Source organism: Leptonotus elevatus, chromosome 10 (genome assembly GCF_054856555.1).
Source record: "Leptonotus elevatus isolate MCC_2025b chromosome 10, RoL_Lele_1.0, whole genome shotgun sequence".
Classification (NCBI taxonomy): domain Eukaryota; kingdom Metazoa; phylum Chordata; class Actinopteri; order Syngnathiformes; family Syngnathidae; genus Leptonotus; species Leptonotus elevatus.
This window is the reverse complement of record NC_141248.1, coordinates 22,853,585-22,874,935: the sequence shown is the minus strand read 5'-3', so window position 1 is coordinate 22,874,935 and position 21,351 is coordinate 22,853,585.

Sequence of the window (21,351 nt, the reverse complement as noted above, 5' to 3'; positions counted from 1 at the left end):
AAAATGTGATATTTTATTTCCTGCGACACCAAATTTTTTTTATTTAAACAGAAACGTTCTTATCTAATTTTGATCCACAAAAACAGAAGGAACAGCGAAGTCGTTGTAGAGCATCCTAGCGGCGCGCGTGCACACGCACACACTGGTTTGTTTTGCTATCTTTGTGGGGCCATCTCATTGACATAATGCATTTCTTAGCCCCTTCCGCTAACCCCAACCATCAAAAATGATTGCCTACCCCTAATCCTTACCCTAACCTCAACCATAACCCAATTCAAACCTAAACTCTAAAACCAAGTCTTGACCTTCAAAAAGAGGTCTAAACTTGCGGGGCCCAGCAAAATGGCCCCACATGGACGGGTGGGCCCTACAACTCCGTGAAATCCCGAAATGTTGGCCCCACTATGTAACAAAAACAAGACCACACGCACACGCACACACACACACACACACCCTCTTTTGTCCTGAGCACGCGGTCATGTGGGAAGCCATAGCCACAGGGCCTTGAACGCATCATCTGAAGGACAAACCGGGCCGACTTCCCTCATCCCTCCACTCCGCACACAACGTGCCCGCTAACCTTGCTACCAGTAGGGAAGAGAGAGGAGAGCGGATCTATTAATCTGCACCCGCCCACCCCCCACCCCTCCCTCCCTGGTGTGATGGCGGCGGAGGCGAGGCTGGAGGTGGTGCGTAGCAGGTCTTCAATGTAAGCCGTGATGACAGGTGTCACTGGGTCTCACGGGCGGACCTGTGACGGGTGTCCTGCTCACTTACAATCCTCACTCGGGCGCTTTTCACAAGTCACACACTGATGAGTGCCCCAAAAAAAAAAAAAACACATTTATTTATTAAAAAAAAAAAATGAAGATAAGCCGGATTCGTCAGAATCTGGGATCCTTGTAAGAAAAAGTCTCAAGTGTGCAGAAGCAACATATGCCCTCCAGCCTGGCATTGCACACACGCCGGCTGCCAAGCCCGTTTAGTGGAGTGCGGGAGAGTCGCACTTGTCTGCAAGCGAAAAGCCCGTAGCTCCAAAATGCAGTAGCTCACAATTAGACCGGCTGGAAGAAACTCACAGGCACGTCCGTCTTGGTTAAGGTGATGCGAGAAAGTAAAGAGACAACAAAAAAAAAAAAAAAAAAAAAAAAGGCCTCAGCCGGGGTGCAAATGGGTTGTTCACACTCTTGAAAAAGTGTGTTTTAATCTTATTCGGAAAATGGACACATAGATGGCCAAATGTATTTTCCCCACATTATATTGCAAGACCTTAAATGTTATTCATGCAAGATCTGTTTTACGCCGCGCGGGTTGAAAAGGTAACAAGCCCATTTTACAAAGTGAGGATTAGAAAGTAGCAAGGAGTCATCAAACATGCTTTGGTAGTGTCGGCCAAATGTAAAAAAATGATCAATTGTATTTTTTATTTTTTTTACTTGCGCAATGCGCATACACAAGTCAATCTCCTGTGGCATTATGGGAAAGAATGCTAAGTTTAGCATTTAGCCTCCAAATTCGTTGGATACCATGTTTACATATTTGCGAGTACGTCCGAATGTATGCGCAAATATGTTCCAACAGTTCCAAACGTTTTTTTGAGCTCATGCAGCGGCCGACTATGTAGCATTATGGGAAAGAATGCTAACTTTAGCATTTAGCCTCCAAATTCGTTGGATACCATGTTTACGTATTTGCGAGTACGTTCGAATGTATGCGCAAATATGTTCCAACAGTTCCAAACGTTTTTTTGAGCTCATGCAGCGGCCGACTATGTAGCATTATGGGAAAGAATGCTAACTTTAGCATTTAGCCTACAAATTCGTTGGATACCATGTTTACATATTTGCGAGTACGTCCGAATGTATGTGCAAATATGTTCCAACAGTTCCAAACGTTTTTTTGAGCTCATGCAGCGGCCGACTATGTAGCATTATGGGAAAGAATGCTAAGTTTAGCATTTAGCCTACAAATTCGTTGGATACCATGTTTACGTATTTGCGAGTACGTTCGAATGTATGCGCAAATATGTTCCAACAGTTCCAAACGTTTTTTTGAGCTCATGCAGCGGCCGACTATGTAGCATTATCGGGAAAGAATGCTAACTTTAGCATTTAGCCTACAAATTCGTCCAAACTATGTAAGCAAATGCATTTACATATTTGCGAGTACGTTCAAAACGTATTTTGCAAATATGTTGGAACTGCTCCCGAACTTTTGGAAGCTCATGCCGTCTGCGAGGTGCTGACTATTCAATGACGGCATTTCCATTTGACTGGAACCCCAGCAGGGATACACACACACACCCACGAACGCCCTCTTTTGTGGCCCGGCTTTCCTTTTATTCTCCCGCCTCAACTAATGAGTGCAGGCCCGGTGCGTCTTACTCTCCGGGGGGGCGGGGGGGGGGGGCAGCTCCATTCATCCAGTGGCCCCCTTGTGTGAAATCCCATGTATTTACTAGAGGCCAATCCTGTAGTGTGTCAACACTCTCACACACGTACACACTTCACTCCTCCCTGCACTGTAATGTCTTTCTCTCTCTCTCGCTCTCTCTCTCTCTCTCTCTCTCTCTCTCTCTCTCCACTGCCGAAGCCCCGGCCCACCTTTTCACACTGCGGCTGGCTCCAAGGGAGGCTGGCGGCGGATACGAACGAAAAAAGGGGGCCTAGTGGTGTTTGTTTAAATAGCGGGAAGGGGAACTTGTTAAACGGCCGTCCGTATGGCCCTGCTCAGCGCAACAGGACACGGCGTGCGGGGCGTGGAAGCCGCGGCGCCCGCTGGTGCTGATGTGCGACCGAGGGCCTTTTAGGTATCACAGGCGCACTCATAAAGCCGTTTGACGCCATGTGTGTTTGCGCGTGCACAGCTACAAGGCAAACGGCGTCCAGTTGGATGAATGCGATGCTCTTTTTCGTGGACGCTCATTCTATTTTTGGCATCTTTGAGTCTCCAGTCCGTCCAGTTGACAGCGAAACTAATCACTTTGGTATTCATTGTTTTCATCAGAATAACTCAGAACTTATTGCTGCTTTGTTGTTGTTTATATTTGATAGTCAAAACAAAATGTCTGCAAAATTTCCATCCATTTCCAATGTTTTTCATTAATTAGGCATCGTTGCTTTCTTTTCACATTTTTATGAGTGCAATTCTCTCAATCCTCTGTGACGACAACTTAGATGCGGTCTGAGAAGGCCAAAGGTTTAAATCGAATTTCTGCCACAATGCCATCACCTTCCTCCTGTTTCATTACACCAATTATTTTGAATGACATGTTAACTCATTCACTGCCATTGACCACTATAAACGTCAAAAATTAATTTTTAGTTAGTTTAAAAATGTTTCCACTTTTGTTAACAAGAGTATGAAAACCTAGATTTTTTTTTTAAATCAGCTTTTTTTTTTTTAAAGAAAAGATGATTAAAAATTAGGGCCGTCAGGCGTTTAAAATTTGTAATTGTAATTAATTGCATGACTTCAATAGTTAACTCACGATTAATCCCAAATTTGATATCTGTTCTAAATGTACAATCATTTTCTTCTAGGTTTTCATAATCTTCTTAACAAAAGTGAAAAAAAAAAAAAAAGTTAAACTAATAGAAATAGTTCAAATGAATGTTTGACGTCTATAGCCGTCAATGGCAGTGAATGAGTTAATGAATATGTTCACTGCTAAAACGAAAGAAAGAGTCCATCCAAAATCAGTTTGACAGATTCAAGGAAACGCGGCCCGTCATTGCGTGTCTTGGCCGACGGAAGCTTCCATGTGGATGTCGGCCTATGAGAGTAAACATGTGTTCGGTTGTTTTTGCATGTCTAATACAGCGAAGCTCGTTCACGCTTGACTTTGCGCGAGCTCTTGCGGGCAGGAAGGCGCTTTTTGTCACGCCTGCGTTCCGTCGCAGACTTGTCAGCTCCCTTCCACGTTGTGGGATCCTCGAGAATTGGGTTAATATGCGCCAATAACGAGGTTAGTATTTTGTTAAAGTCTTAATGAGGTCATCAAGTGGTCATTGTCTCAAAGCAATTAGGCACGAGGCCTCTGCCTGGAACGTAGCATGCTTACGGCTGCGCGGAGACATAAAAAAATGTCATGATGAAGATAAACAAATGCTATTATAATGTGTTCATGCATGATATTCTATGCTATATTTATCATATCTATTTTAATAAGGTGTTTTTCAAATGATTTATTATTATTAACCTTTGAGTTAGCCTTAATGCTAACCACTGTCACATTGCGCCGGCAATGCCCAAGCAGGATATTTGCATTTATGCAGATTAAAATTAATCTGTTGATCCCAGAGTCTGTCTAATGAGCAAGGCATCTCATGGTGTGTGTGTGTGTGTGTGTGTACATATGAATTTCCGTATGCATGAAAAAGGACGGCTTAATTAGGAGAAAAGTGCGCCCAAGCCCCCCCCCCTAAAAAGGTCACACTTGGCCACAGGCTTGAATACATTCTCTGCTGTTTGACGTGCCACAAAGTGACAAGTGCAATGACAGATTTTTTTTTTTTTTCTGTTTTACTTCATCCGGGTAATAAATAAATAAATAAATAAAAGACTGGGGTAAGCTATAGAAAGACATTCAAGGGCATTTATTGGGTTCATTTTCTCCACCATATTTTTGGGGACAATTGTTCCTCATTAATTTATAGCCTAAAGAGTGTGAGCTTTTGTTATCATTTCTCCGGAGCAGGACATAACAGAATATTCCTCGGTTAGTTTGACCCAATTTAATATTCCCAAAAAATGCCACAAATGAAAACTATGACAGCCAAACATTGTTTATATCACTTTTAAACCTTCTGGCATGGTTCTTTGTCATGAACAGAAATAATTGTCCTAAGTGTCCGAAATGTAAACACGAGACATATTTATATCTCAATGTTAAGTCCACTGTTCACTATTTTAATCAATATTTACAGTTATATTTACTACTTTTACTTTTTTGTTTTGTTTGATAGGAAAAAATAATTGTGCAACTTTTGCAAACATTTTACCTGTAATCACAATCACAGCATTAAGACTTTTTTTTTTTTAATGAATTACAGAAAATGTGAATATTGTCTTTCTTTTTTTTTACACGTCAAAATATTTCCACTTGCACGGCATTTCCTGCCAAGTCGCTTCTTGACTATACAATTATTCCTTCCCTGTCTCGTCTCGTTATGCAAATGAGGCCTACCTGAGGGGTGGGGCCACGGGCTGCTATTTACTCGTGATGAAGCAAAACTAACTCAAAGTTCAGACTGAGTCAGAACAGAAGGAGATGATGAATATGATTTGATAGTAAAAATGTAAAAGAGACTGGAAGTTTTAATTTGACTGCGTGCTTGTCGCCATAAATCAGCCTGTTTTGAGGGGGAGGCCTTGCCTCATCCAAATTAACCACTGAGCCCGCCCCTCTATTGTGGGGTCCATGTTGAGCAGCGGCTTTTTCGTTACCACGACAACTTGGGACTGACTTAAGGGGGTTCCGACGAGGTGAGCAGGAATGAAAACCTGTGGGATAACAAAAACAATACAACCATGTGTATGTATTTTCACTTTTGGATGCAGCACTTCATCACCAAGCCTCCGAATTACACTTGTGAGTTTGCACAACTGTGCATATGGGGCATGCAGCTCACCAGTCCCAAAATACAAATAATCCCTGAACCGACATCAGAATTTATACACGAGTAGGTGCTGCTTATCAGAAGCTAACGCTGCTAATGCTAATTATGTGCTAAGACTGCGGCTCTGTTTTGACGCGATGTTTTTTTTGTGTGATTCTGCCGCCACTTGAAAATGGCGAATCATCACCCAGGCAGTGCAACTCACTACAGGGGTGTTATGTAAATTAAGATGGCTACTTTTAGAACGGATTTCTCATAGGCGCGTTTTTGGAAAAAAATGCATAAAGCAAAAGATACCCTTGGTTGTTTAAGTTTTTGGAACTCCAGAGACTCAACTATTTGTATAAAAGTATAAAAAGTATAAAGTCAGTTTTACATGTCACGTCCTCTTTAATGTCTCCCTAATCTGAGGCCGACACCCTAAAATGAATCGTCAAGAGTGAGGAATGACTGGTCTCGAGGTTCGACTGTGTTTTTTCAGGACATTCCAATGATGCACAAAAACAGTCCGTGTATGTATTTTTTTTTCCCCTAAGGTTCATGTGCACTTTCAAACGCCCTCATTCTTGATTTGCTGTCAGTCAGCCTGTTTGTGAGTCTAAGTCAGGCTGTCTGTACAAATAATAATCACCCTCCGTGAATTGCCTCGCACCTAAAAGGCGAGGCGCCGGATAATAGCGAGCGGGCTCGGCATTAGCGGATTTCATAGCAGCTATTGTGGTGCGCGCGGCCGTGAATCAAGATGAGCCAAATCCCTGCCCGGGTTCGACCTAACCAAACGTCAGCGTCTCGCTTTTGTTTGACTCCCATCTAAAACGAGGCTTGTGCTGACACTGAAGACGACGGCGAGCAAACAAGCGCAGTGTGAGTGACACAAAGGATCCAAAAAGATAAACATGTAGCATTGAATAAATGGATTACGCGCTCGCCTCGACAAAGTACCTTTCCGCACCTCGGGGATTTCGCCGTTTGCCAAGTGTTGACTGCCACTCCCGGCCCGGCTGAATGGATTCCGAGGAGACGGGCCGTGCTGAATGACTGCTGGAGTTTCCGTAATGCTTGGCTATTGTCAGCGGTCACTACGTTTGTTTTATCAAGGAGACACTCTCACACCAATGGAGCTGGATGTGCTTAAATATTTGCTTTTCAACACTTGATTCCTGCTTTTCAATGCACCGGTTGTACTTCATGATGTACAGTTGACTGCGGTTACCCAGCACAACGACATCAACGGATAAAATAAAAATAATAATAATACAAATAATGCATTCCGTGCATTTTTCATGCAAGCGAGGTCCTTTGAAATGTGAAGAAAAAAATGGCGGTAAGAAAAAAAATGGCAGGAAAAAGGAAGTGCCTGTCTCAAATCAAAAATGAGCATCAGATGCTTGTAACATTTGTTCTATCCTGCTGCGATGAGGCCCGGTAAGAAGAAAAAAAAACGAAGTCAAAGCAAAGATGGCATTTTCACTCATGCATTCAGCACTTCGTGTGGTGCATCAGTTATTTGAAAACATGTTACTGGCTCAAAAGTCAATCCCATTTCCATCAGCCTGTTTTGAAGGGGCAAAATTGTTTCATGCAAATTAAACGTTGATTGTGTTGATGATATATGGCTTTCGTTCCCATGTCAACCTGGGACAGAGCAATGGAGGTGCAACGGAGCAAGTGTAAAAGTAAACCCTGCGAGGGCCCATAAACACAGTAAAAGCAATGATTGCATTTTCAATTTTTTTTTTCTCTTTTTTTTTCTATAAGAGCTCAGTATTGTTCATTCGGAAATGTCATCATCATTGCTCTTTTATTAAAAAAAAAAAAAAAATTATTATTTTTTTTTTGTGTGTGTGTGTGTGTGGGTGAGTATGTGTATGTGCGTGCGTGCGTGCGTGTATTTGTTAGCTCACCAGAAAACCTATTAGAAAAAATCTCATACCGTTCACCTAAACCTGCATTTTCAATTATGATGGCAGCACTTTGTCACGAAGCCACCAAATCAAGATGGTCAAGGATAACTTTTGTTTCTCTTCATTTTTCAAAGTTCATGCTAATTACAGGTTTTTTTTTTTTTTTATGCAAAGGTTGGGGAGCTTCCTTTCCCCAAAAATATCACCATCATATCTTGAACCTGAATTCTTCAACATTTTTGCCAGAAAATTGAACTGGGGGGAATTGTGCTTTGATCGTCTGCTTCACAGTAACGCTCAATTATTTTTGATCCCAACGCTAACCGTCTCGCTCGCATTAGACAACCAAAGCGCGGGAATATGGGTGGCACCTGTGGATTAACTGACAAAACGGGCATGTGGCCATGCGGCTGACTCCTTGATTGAAAAAGTTAATAAGGTACAGGTTGTTTGTTGTATGAGAGTGTGTCAGTTCTGGCAGATGATCAGAGAGCGCAGGCAGGCTGCAGCACGTCGCTGTAAAACATACATTATCTCCGCTTCTCTGGGAACCCGACAGCCGGTTCACTCCAGTGCAAGTTGGACTTGAGAGGATTTTTTTTTTTTTTTTTTTTTTGGGGGGTTTGGTTTTTTTCAGCAAGACGATCTTCAGACGATCTTTACACAGCAGGCCCCGATGAGGTCAAATTTAAACATTTTCAGGAAACATTTTTGGAAACATTCCAGGCAAACCAACAAGAATTTTGTTGATCCACGGATAGTCAATTAGTAAGTGACGTAATTTTTTTCAAATTTTTTTTTTTTCAAGGAATTGATATGTTATGATGTCCAATGATCCAAATCGGCAAAATATAGTGAAGCCCCCGTCTGTAAACGTCTTGCCTGTTAATTGAGTTGAGGGGCGGTATGTACCAAAACACGCCTCTTACCATACAAACGCTCAACGACCCACTTGTCCTCTTTGAAGTGTGGACCCGGAAATACATTCTTTGGGCTCTTTTATGCTCATTCCCATTTCGATTAGTGGGGTTAACAAGCCTCTGCAGCTCGGGCTAATGAGACTATAACCCAGAGAGGGGTCATCATAGGGGGGCGGATTGTGGGTTTTTAAGGATGGATGTCTTAATCCCGGTCCTCCTGGGGAGTAATCTGCGAGAAATTACATTTCCCGGCGCGAAATCCCAGTAGGGACGCTTGTCTGCCAGCACACACGATGTCTTCATGAGGGGATCGTTACACTGACTTAACACACATTGTTGCACATTGTCAACATACCTCTCACTAACATGGGGGCCCTGTGCGACCAATCCCGCTGGGGACAGATGGGCAGACAGAGAGGGGGGCCTCATTAAGGCAGGATGTACCAGGATGCAGTAAAAAAAAAAAAAAAAAAAAAAAACTTCCCTTGACTCTCAAGAATTCTCTACCCCCCCCTTTCAGTTCTTCACAGTGGTCCAGGAGATCACTAACAGATGGGGGGTGGGGGGCACTCTGAATTTATCCCCCAACAGAACTGTCCGGTTCAGTTGGGTAGGACATATTTCTTTCATCTCCATTTCCGAATGTTTAAAAGGATGCCAAATTGTTGTCAAGTTAAGGTTCTATGAATCAATCTCTCTGAAACAATATTTTCATCCACTACGGTAGATGATCAGCATCCATTCTCTGATCATCATGTCCGGGAAAACAAGGCACAAAAGAGGAAGGCAATGAGGAGTATTGAGAGAGTGTTGAAGCGATTCATTAACGAGAAATTTGAAGACAAACTGTAAGTCATAAAGTTTTTGGTTACACATATCCATCTTGGATATTGGACAACAGAAAACTGAATGCTGGAGAAGGTTTGCACAACTTTTTGGGGGTCCACAGAGTCGCCTGCTACTCCAGGAGTTGGCAAATGGTCCCAAAGATTCCTAAACAGTGGCAAAGGAGTGGCAAATAGTTGCTCATCTTCACAACACTGCCCGAAATAGTCACTAATAGTCGCCATCTGTCTTTCGCAAACATGTTTCTAAACATTTGCGCGTTGTTTCTAAGCATTGCTAAAGTTTGCTAAATGTAGCTAATGTCAGAGGCCACACCTTGATTTCCACTAACATTTGTCAGTAAAACCTGTAACCCCCTGAAGGGGCGAACATTTGCGACTCTACCGAATGTTGATTTCCTGTCAGGATTTGTTCAAGATCGCAGTGTTTCCTGAACATTCATTCAGTTTTTGCGTTTCCTAAACGGTCTTCAGGGTTTCCTAAACAGTCTTAAGGGTTTCCTAAACAGTCTTCAGGGTTTCCTAAACAGTCTTCAGGGTTTCCTAAACAGTCTTCAGGGTTTCCTAAACAGTCTTCAGGGTTTCCTAAACAGTCTTCAGGGTTTCCTAAACAGTCTTCAGGGTTTCCTAAACAGTCTTCAGGGTTTCCTAAACAGTCTTAAGGGTTTCCTAAACAGTCTTAAGGGTTTCCTAAACCGTCTTAAGGGTTTCCTAAACCGTCTTAAGGGTTTCCTAAACAGTCTTAAGGGTTTCCTAAACAGTCTTAAGGGTTTCCTAAACAGTCTTAAGGGTTTCCTAAACAGTCTTAAGGGTTTCCTAAACCGTCTTAAGGGTTTCCTAAACCGTCTTAAGGGTTTCCTAAACAGTCTTAAGGGTTTCCTAAACCGTCTTAAGGGTTTCCTAAACCGTCTTAAGGGTTTCCTAAACAGTCTTAAGGGTTTCCTGTTGCAAGGAAATTTTTGACATGTCCAAAATCTCCTTGCAACAATAAAGACCATTAAGACTGTTTAAAGAACCATTAAGACTCTTTTGAGAACGGTAAGGAAACAACCCCAACATCCGCTAAGCGTCGCAAACGTTCATCCCTGAGTGGGATACGGGCTTAAAGTTGAGGAATCCAACAGTATGGTCAGTCTACAATACTGCGTCATTCTGTCTTGGTCGCCATCAGTGCAGAACATTCATATCATGTTACAAATTGAAGCAAGTTCAGTCCAATTGTTGCTGGAGATGATTGCATTTGTGAGAGAGAGAAAAAATGGATGCTGTTGGACTGTAGTAGATGTTCTATCGTGTGCGCAGTCCACACTTTCCCAAACAAAACGACAGGCACCGTCAGCACTGCTCGGAACAATTAGACGCAGCGGGGGAGGAGACGTGACAAGACAGGAGCAAACACCACCACCCCCCCCTCCCCCGTCTCTCGCTTTTCCTCATTTGTCTACTCACTTGGAGTCAGTACATGTGACCCGGCGTGCAGACACGCTTGTTAAACGACTCGTTGACCTCTGTGTCTCGATACGCAAGTAGAGTGTGCTGAGACTCGACCCCCCACGGTTCGGTACGTAAAGCTCTATTACACTGGCAGGCAGAATTGTCCAGGAATCATGAATGGAATCCCGCTTGTTTATACATTCAAGCCACTTAGCAACAGGATTGAAGAAAAACAAAAACAGCGCTGCTTGTGTGCGTGTGACGATGTCCGTAAACGAGAAACACAAGCAACTTTAATCTTTAATCCATCACAACCCAGGGCACTTCTTCAACAAAATATCGTTTTGCCTTTTCATCTCCACGAGCGCACAAGCAGGAGGTCTCAATTAAACGACGTTATTCTTTCCAGTATCTGCGGTGAAAAAGTGCCATAATGCCGAGATCCGATTTTTATGATGATCTACAATAATCCCAAGCTATATTGCGTTTCAGATGTTGCTACCCAGCTAATTATCTGGATTTTCTGTTCTCACGGAAGTTCTTAGGAAGGCCGTACTTTTTAGAGTTCACGTACTCGGCATAATTCATATAATTATTCATATTAAATAATTCATAATGAGAAACTCGGTGTCATTAAAAAAAAAAAAAAAGGTAAAATAAAAAAAACACACACACAACTGAACTGCAGTCTTGCGAGATGAGTGAAACGTTTTGAATCGATTTCGAAGGCCCAATTTTCCCTCAAATTTTGGTATAATTCAACCCCACAAATTCCAAAATCAGATTTGTTACCCCAAAATAATAAAAGCAAGACAGACTTACTTTCCCTTGAGGTATATTTTCAGACACAAAGCTTTTTTATTTTTTGGATGCCTGTTGCCTGGAGCATACCACCCCCCCTCCCCCCAAAAAAAAGTTAGATGGGTGAACTGTCCGCTTGGTTCATTCGGAAGCATCTCAAATTGAAAAAGGGAGGCAGCAAGACGAGGTGGCTTGCGGCAACTGCGGACATTCGGATAATCATCCTAATTGAATTAAAATCTTCCTCACCTACTCGGAGGGAAAGATAATCACCGCTCGGCGCTTGCCACTCGGGCATCCAGCTAATTGAGGCCCTGAGTGCATGCGCCAGCAATGAACGCAGGGGGGCCTCGAACGCCTCCCCTGGGGCGCTCCGCTGATAATTTGTTAATTCATCCCCTCGTCTGAAATAGAAGGACCCGAGGCGGGAGGGATTAACGAGGACTTTGATTATGACCTTGCGGATTCGAGGGCCACGTGTTGGTATGAGGGTCCGGCAGGGACGTAATTCAGAACTGCCTCTCATATGCAGAAATGCTCTCATGGATACTGTTTAAATCATTCTCACATATTACTTTTAATATCTGCACTTCGTCACCGACAGTGACGATATATGTTGGAATCTGACAGTGTCCTGTCATTCTTATTTCGATCCCTGAATTTGGGCATTTTTCCACGTGTGATTTTGATCTTTCCATCCACTCCAAATAACCCTCAGCGCGCTGTTTTGCAGACGAGGGTTAGAGCGGGCCAGAGGGAAGGGCAGTCATGTATAGCGCTCGTCTCCGTGACACTTACAGAAAGAGACAAGTATGTAATTTGCCCTCAGATGCAACACAACACATAATCGCCTCTTGCGTAATCGACGGAGGGGTTGAAATGAGGATGATCCAGTACAAGTTACAAGGATCGAACCCAAGGAGTGACGACCCCAACTCAAGAGTTTTATGGGTAAGAAGAAGAGAACAAAAAAAAGTTCAACTCCGTCTAAAGAGAAACTGTGGCTTTTGACTAAGACTGTTAATTTATAGTTGATTGCGAAATTTGCCTTTTTTTCTCTCTCATTACATTTAAAGCTTTTTCGTCAAACACGTATGACTTTATCACAACTTTTTTTCCCTGTAATTTTTTTTCTCTCTTTTTTTTTCTTCCCTGTAATAAACTGATATTGTTGTGAACCGCAAGTTTTCTTCATGCTATTAAATCTTTTTCATAAATTCAACTCATACTTAAAATTACATTTGGACTTTTTTTGTTATGGTTTTGCAACAGGTTTATGAAATAAAATATGAAAAAAAAATCAAGTCAAACGGAACTCAAAACTAAATCAACAAAGACTTCACTGAAAACTTTAAATCAATAAAAAACTCAGAGAACAAACACAAATCTACAAGCAACATAACACGACACGCAACAGCAACAATCAACCGACGTGGACTGAATGAAAGCAAGGAGATAAATACATGCAAACTGATGAGACAACGAGGCACACCTGGAGTGGATTTAGAGAGCTGATTGGTCAACACAAGGAACAAGAGCAGGTGGAAAGGAAAACCTAATGAGTAAACGTGACATGAAAAAAAGGAAAACATGACAAAACATTCAACAGAACTCAATTGACTCGAAACTAAGTTGACAAAACCCAAATCATTCCATTTTTTTAAATATTAAAGCTTTATTCTCAAAACATTGCAACTTTTTCATATTATTATTCATGATTTCACTCCCATTATATTGAAACTTCCTCTAATGTAAGTTTTTTTCTCGTTTAAGTATGTCGAACTATTGCCTCAGTTATTTTCCTAAAATTACAATTTCTCATTACTATACAATTTTTTTTCACAGTACTAAGCTTTTATTTTCTTATTTTCATCAATTTGAATTTTCATAACATTTGGACTTTTTCCTATATTAGACTTTCTTTTTCTTTTTTTTTATTAATTAATTAATTTATTTTTTACATTTTTTTATTTTATTTTATTTATATATATATATATATATATATATATATATATATATATATATATATAAATAATAATAAAAAAAATAAAATAAAAAATAAAGATCAATGATGATGACATTTCCGAATGAACAATACTGAGCTCTTAAAAAAAAAAGAAGAAAAAAAAAGACATTTATTTTTAATACTCGACACATTTTTGTGATCTATAAATTCTCTCATCAACAACAAACATCTTTTTGACAAGTTATTTCACTTTTCCATGTCAATGTTCCTAATCACATCCAGTGAAATTTCCTGGCATATTGAATATAGTTATTTTTAATATCATCATTGTTGCTTTACAGTTTCATTCCAAACTCAACACTTCGTGTCAAATTTCCTTTTATATGACATCAAGAAACTTGGATTTTAATTGACGCTTCGTTTCTCTCAACGTTTGTCCCGAGCCGAGACGCAAACACTTGAACGAGCAAGCGTCGCCGAAAACACGGACCCGAGTCAAATCCGGCGCATATCTTGGTGGCCGCCGGCCTGCGGCAAGGACGACGACGACGGCGACGGCGACGGCGACGACGACATCATGCGACGTGACAGAGTTCTGAAGCCGCCCAAATGGACACGCCGACTGTCATTGCAAATAGTCCTGGCGTGCACATATGTTGCACCCTGCACATTAAACACACAGCCATGCAGCCGTACACTTCCTTTGTGTGCATGCGTGTGTGCGCGCGCCGTCCCTCGTTGCGCCTCAGGCCCTCGCTGGTGCGGGTCAGAGATGTTAAGACAAAACACATGGAGCGCAAAGAGATACACGAAAAGTATGGTGAGCATTTATTTAGTCCATATCCTTGCTATCCATTTTTTACTAGTATGTTCCTTGACCTCTTTTGCAGGTCAACTTCAGTATACGAGTAAGACAGCATGTTAACTCATTCACTCCCAGCCATTTTCACTGAAGCAACTCCCATCGCTCCACAGAATATTGTGTTGAATTGCTATAAAAACATGGAAAGAAAATTAGAAAACAAAATGTCATCAGGAAGAAAAAGTGCAGTATATTTTTCCGTTTTGCAGCAATTAGCATTAGAATATAGCTACGTTTCATCATTATTCGCAAACCGGTTGAAAACACTGGCAAAAAGAGCTTGTTGCAACACGGCCCTGGTTGATCTTATATACTTAGCTGCCAACTGTTGGCCGTTTTTTGTAATAACTACATTGCTTTAAGTGACCTCTTCAGGTCATAGGCTGCATCAAAGTCTTCTATATGCTCTAGCATAAAAACAACTATTTAAAAAAAAAAAAAAACAACAACGTATAAATATGTTTTTGAGACAATGGCAAAATTTAAAATTATTTTTTTTATACCTTTTTGAGTTTTTAATTGTGAGGCATTTTCATGCTACAAGTAGGGTTTGGGACGTTACTCGTGTGTTACTACGTGTAACATTGGGCCTAGTTTGTTTCGAGTGCAGCGGAGCAAGGGTTAGTCATCTACTCGAAGGCCGATACAGATAACAGATACCCGGCCTTGTTTCCAAGTATTGGTACTTACATTCTTGTGGTCGTTTTATGATCAGGAACTAGAAATTAGAAATTGTAAGATTAAAAAAATTGCTATTAATTTCATGCAATTTGAAGGGGAAAATCGATATTGTGGTATAAAGGACTTTTTTAAAAATGTATCTGTCAGTGTTTTGTTTTTGGGGGGAAATTTTATATATCAAAAAGTACTAATGATATTGGTACTAGTGCTCTGAATTGTCCTACTATTATGAGGACAAAAAACATACTAGGACACGTCATGAACAATAATTAAGATGGATATTAATAACGGTTTTCCATATGAAAGCACAGAAAAACAACCCTCAACTGTCCTGTTTCATCTTTGGGACACTCAAGCAACGATCAGGGACAAAAATGTTAAATATGTCGGCATTCAGTTGATTTTACCACATGTTTTTGCATGTCTATCTGTGTGTGCGCGCGCGCGCACGTGTCTCCTCAGACGTCAGAGGAACAAGGCGAGGAGTGTCACAAGTCATTTGGCCAGGATGGAGCCACGCGGCACGCTGCCATTCACTTCGAATCAAGCGGCACCCTGAGAGATGCTGCATGGCCCCGGGTGTGGGGGGGGGGGCGTAACCGTATACACACACGCACACACACACGCACACACACGTGCGCGCACGTCTCGTCACCACACCTCACTTTGCCTCGCAGACACACCGAACACAAGGTCCCCAACACGACTCATCACCCCGCCTCGGGCCCGCTCCTGACCCGCGTGGACACATGCACGCACACACACACACACACACACACTCACACAACAGTAACGCACAAACATCTTCGATAAGTCTCCTGAGCAAATACACACATAAAGATGTCATGGACCAGAGTCGTCCCGCATCATTTTTTGACTTTGCCACTTCTTTCGTTCTTCCTTCCTTCCTTCCTTCCTTCATTCCTTCCTTCCTTCCTTCCCGCCTCCCTCCCTCCTCCCATTTAGGAAATTTCAGGGAAAATAGCCAAAGGCCATATTGGAGGTTGGCTGCCTCTTTGCATTACCAGCAAAGATAAATATTCCCAGGATGACTCCCATTGCCCGGAGGATGTTTATGTGTGTACATGCTAACGCTAAGCCCTCCTCCTCTGCTCTTCCTCCCAAAAAGAGAGAGAGGGAGAGGGAGAGACAGAGCGATCGAGACACACACACACACACACACACACACACACACACATATGGTGTCTACATGAGAGTCGCAACATACAGTGGATAGAAAAACAATCCACAATGATGCTGTGGAAGCTCTGACCGAACACACATCCTCAGATATAAGGGGTGTGTGCACTTTTGCAACATCATTGTCTTAGTTCCCTTATTTCCTTTTTTACCCCAATTTCACTGAGACGCCACATTAATGTTGGTAATAGTATTGAAACGATTGGTGTTGGTCCACTGAAGTACGAAAATCAGGATCCGCTAGCATTTGCGCCACAGAGAGTAAGAGTCCGTCTGGTTAATGTGTGGTTGAAAGGGTCTTTTCAATTCACCTTCATACCGTACTTGGGACAGCCTGCCCTTTTGCTTTTCTCACCCTGCCTCGACGTTTTTGTTGTGTGTGTTTTTTATTTTATTTTTATGAGCTACGTCCTGCCTGTACTCATAAGCACGCACCACAACAACAGGACGTAACGTGCGGCATCCGAAGAATGGTCATAAAGAAGAGGCGTAAGTGCAGATGAAAAATATCACAAGCCCACAAATGCAAGCATGCAAAAAACAGCAAATTGTATGTTGGTGTCAGTCACAGATGTCAGGGTCAGGGTTCGCGTTTGTTTATATGCTAAACAAAACCAAAGTCGTTTTTTGATGCAAAATACAAAGTTGGAGGGACAAAATTCAAAAGGTTTTGGCCCACATGGTTTTTGTTTATGGTCATTGCTTATTTTTTTCTAAACCAAACATTTCTTAAGTACTATGAAAATAGCTGGAATAAGTTGACTTGTGAATTACTTTTGGTTACGTTTGAGCCATTGATGAGTTTTGTCTGTTGCAATTGGAACAGTCAACATGCAGCCTGGCGTGCATTACACAGTTTTATTCATAAGTTTTATGTTTACTTTTATTTTAAAAGCCCAAAAAATGCAAATGTGTACAAATGAATAAAAGTGCATATTGTAGCTCTATCATTTATTTATTTACTTTCTATTTTTAATATAAGTGAAATATTATTTTATTATTTATTATTAACTTTACACCAACAAATACTGGTCATGCATGTATATTGTAATTGTTCTGTTAAAAAAAAAAAAAAAACTCCAAAAATGAATTACAACTTTATTAATTGCGTGGTTGATTATTTAATATTGAAAAGAAAACAAAAACAAAATTAAATCACCAAAATTAAAAATGCACTTTTTTCCCCTTGTTTCAATAAAAATTTTCATGTATTTTTATTTTGTCATATTTTAAAAAGTAAAGTTTAGGTTTTATGTTTACTTTTATTTTAAAAGCCAAAAAAATGCAAATGTGTACAAATGAATAAATGTGCATATTGTAGCTCTATCATTTATTTATTTACTTTCTATTTTTAATATAAGTGAAATATTATTTTATTATTTATTATTAACTTTACACCAACAAATACTGGTCATGCATGTATATTGTAATTGTTCTGTTAAAAAAAAAAAAAAAAACTCCAAAAATGAATTACAACTTTATTAATTGCGTGGTTGATTATTTAATATTGAAAAGAAAACAAAAACAAAATTAAATCACCAAAATTAAAAATGCACTTTTTTCCCCTTGTTTCAATAAAAATTTTCATGTATTTTTATTTTGTCATATTTTAAAAAGTAAAGTTTAGGTTTTATGTTTACTTTTATTTTAAAAGCCAAAAAAATGCAAATGTGTACAAATGAATAAATGTGCATATTGTAGCTCTATCATTTATTTATTTACTTTCTATTTTTAATATAAGTGAAATATTATTTTATTATTTATTATTATTTATTATTAACTTTACACCAACAAATACTGGTCATGCATGTATATTGTAATTTTTCTGTTAAAAAAAAAAAAAAACTCCAAAAATGAATTACAACTTTATTAATTGCGTGTTTGATTATTTAATATTGAAAAGAAAACAAAAACAAAATTAAATCACCAAAATTAAAAATGCACTTTTTTTCCCCTTGTTTCAATACATTTTTCATGTATTTTTATTTTGTCATATTTTAAAAAGTAAAGTTAAAGCAGTTAGACTGCCGACTACTGTCAAGGCATGCGTCCTCCATTTTCCAGCAAAACTATTGCATCATATGGTGCCGAGGAGACGTACATCTTGATTATGAGATGAACCCCAAAAACGACGGGCTGCTGCCCTGAAGCTCATCCTGAGATTACACCTGATTGTACGAGGCAATTATTTAAATTCCCTTAAGATTTTGTATTGTCACGAAGCAAGACACAACACACACACGACTTCCTTCCTTCCTTCCTTCCCGATGGGATCCTCCGTGACTCTTTCAAGACAACTTCCAAGGGGACACTCAGGAAATGGGAATCAGATGGCGATTAGACCATCGAGACGCCGCCTTCCCCCCTTCAGAGGCAAAAAGCAAAAGAAATCGACGGAAGCGCTGCGGTGTACCTCACAGCGCCGTTGACCCGCAGACATGAGAAATGAGCTGATGCTTTGAGATCGGCTTCTACAAGAATCTCATCTTCACATTGGCCTTCGGACATGCGCGTTTTGTTGCAAGTCGTCGACAGAGGAAGAAGCTCAAAAAGTCAGACAGTTGCAATTCAGCGAAACTGATTATTTTTGCTGTAGCGCTTCAATCGGAGTTTTGATTTCATATGGTTTTAATAATTAGGTGTCCTGAAAATGTGTACCCCGCTTCCGATTGCATCTCATTACGGCTGACTTCATTGTAGGTATTCTCAAAAAATGGCCACTTTAAACCAAAATGGCCACTTTAAACCAAAATGGCCATTTTAAACCAAAATGGCCACTTTAAACCAAAATGGCCGACTTGGTGTTTAGTTTCACGCATGAGTCCTTGAGAGTTTTTCATGTGTCCAGTTAAGACGGACATGTCCACCAAATTTTGTGGTGATTGGTCAAACTAGTACCTGCTTCCATGAGGGACTCGTTTCTCTCGTAGGAATTTGCCAAGGTTCTGCAAATTTGACCCGAATGACTGCTTCAAACCAAAATGGCTGACTTCCTGTTCAAATGAACGCATGGGCTGTTGAGCATTTTTTGTTTGAACTGTTTGTGTGTATTGTTATGAATTTTATGCATTTTATAACTTTTGAAAGTTTTGGACCCCAAAACACAGAGTTATTGAGCATGTTGAGTAATTGTTTTGTTGTATTATGGGGTGCTGGGGGGGGGGGGGGGCTGTAAAAGATTACTGATATTCACGTGATTCAATTGGGAAAATTCACCCATGAAGCGATACAGAATGTTTTACCTTCCATTTCTTATTTTGGAATGCTTTTTAAAAGATACTGACAGGAGTAAATAAAGACAAATAGCCCGATTCTTCAGGTGTTTTTTTTGTGTGTGTGCTTTTTTTCATGTGACAGCGGCGTGAAAACTTAAGCGAGGCAGTTGGCGCGGCGCGGAAAATGATGAAACGTGTCGGAACAAGACGGATATTTTCGAGCAGACGCATTTTTCTCCCCTGCTGAAGACTCGGTTCTGTCTGTTTGGACAAAGCACTAAACACACACACACACACACAGCAGTACACACACACACACACACACACACACAGTCACATGCGAGCGTACGTTCAAGCTTATACAGTACACTTACACACACACTTGTGTAATCGCACATTCAGGCTCGTATTCATGCTCGCTCACGCATGCAAGAGGACAAAAACAAACACACACACACACACACACACACACACACACACACATTCATCTGTACTCAACACATATTTTATTTATCAAACCCTTGACAGAAATAAAAAAGATGTGTATCCTGGTGGCGAGCTTCTTTGACATGCGATACGGAGACCTGCTACTTGATATTTGGCATCTCGTACCACCTACGGTACACCCAGGAAGTCCCACGCCCAACACAGGTGCTCTCATGCCAAGTTTGCATTGTGCGCTAGGTACCACACAGGGGTCAAAGTTGAGCCAAAGACCCCAACGTCATTGTTTTATGTGACTCACAAGCTTGCCACAATTTATATTTAAAAGTATAAGTAGAGTTCCAATTGAGGCAACTGATTTTTTTTCTTGTTTGTTGAAGCTATATTTCACCTTAAAGGCTTCTTCAGCTTTTTTTTTTTTTTTCCTTTTTTCTAAGAAAATTTTATGATTTTATGTTTTTTGGATTTGTTGGGGTCTGGATGTTTCTTGGGCTGGGGAGGAGTTCTGGTGGGGGGTGTCTGGTCGGTGCTGGATTTCACCTTCCTTGGTTTTCTTCGGTCCCCTCGGGTCTCCTGGTGTTCGGTTTAGGTGAACGGTATGAGATTTTTTCTAATAGGTTTTCTGGTGAGCTAACAAATACACGCACGCACGCACGCACGCACACAAAAAAAAAAAAAAATTATATATATATATATATAAAAAAAAAAAAAAAAGAGCAATGATGATGACATTTCCGAATGAACAATACTGAGCTCTTAGAAAAAATAGAAAAAAATAGCTCTTAGAAAAAATAGAAAAAAAAACTCGTGGCATCCTAACTGGGCCTTTGCAAATTCCAATGGTCCCGTTTGTGGCAAAGTTTGATCGAGAAACTCTGAAGGATTTTTTTTTTCCCCCCCGAATCCAAAATACAGACAAAAGCTGGTTCACAACCAAGACCAGAGGCAAACACAGCAAACATTGTATTTGCAGTGAGAAGTGGAACAACCTCTCCATTGGAGAGACCAAGCGGTCGTAACGCAGCAGTTTGTTCTCAAAAAACAAGGGACATTCCCACGAGGACAACAAAAGCCAAAATTCTTGAGGACCGCTGATTTGAAAAGTGATGTAAATGAAGCCGTCTATGTCAAACCCGAAAAGCTGTCTCCGAACGGCGGGAGGTGACATCACTCCCCCGATGAACGTCGTCTCATTCCATGTGTCCTTGGAATGAGACGATCCGCGGTTGCTGTGTCCTGTGGAAAGACAAAAAAATGAGTAAATGTCATATCATTTATCAAAGGAGGCTACAGGCAGACAATAAACCTCTCTTGTCGCTATATGGATTTCAAAAGTAAACAAACAGCAATTCAGTACCACTGCGATAGGGTTAGAGGTTGGAATTCCGAGTGACAGGCAAAACAATTTAAGACTCTTCCAATAGATGAAAAAAGCGAGAATACAATCTTTGTTTTCAT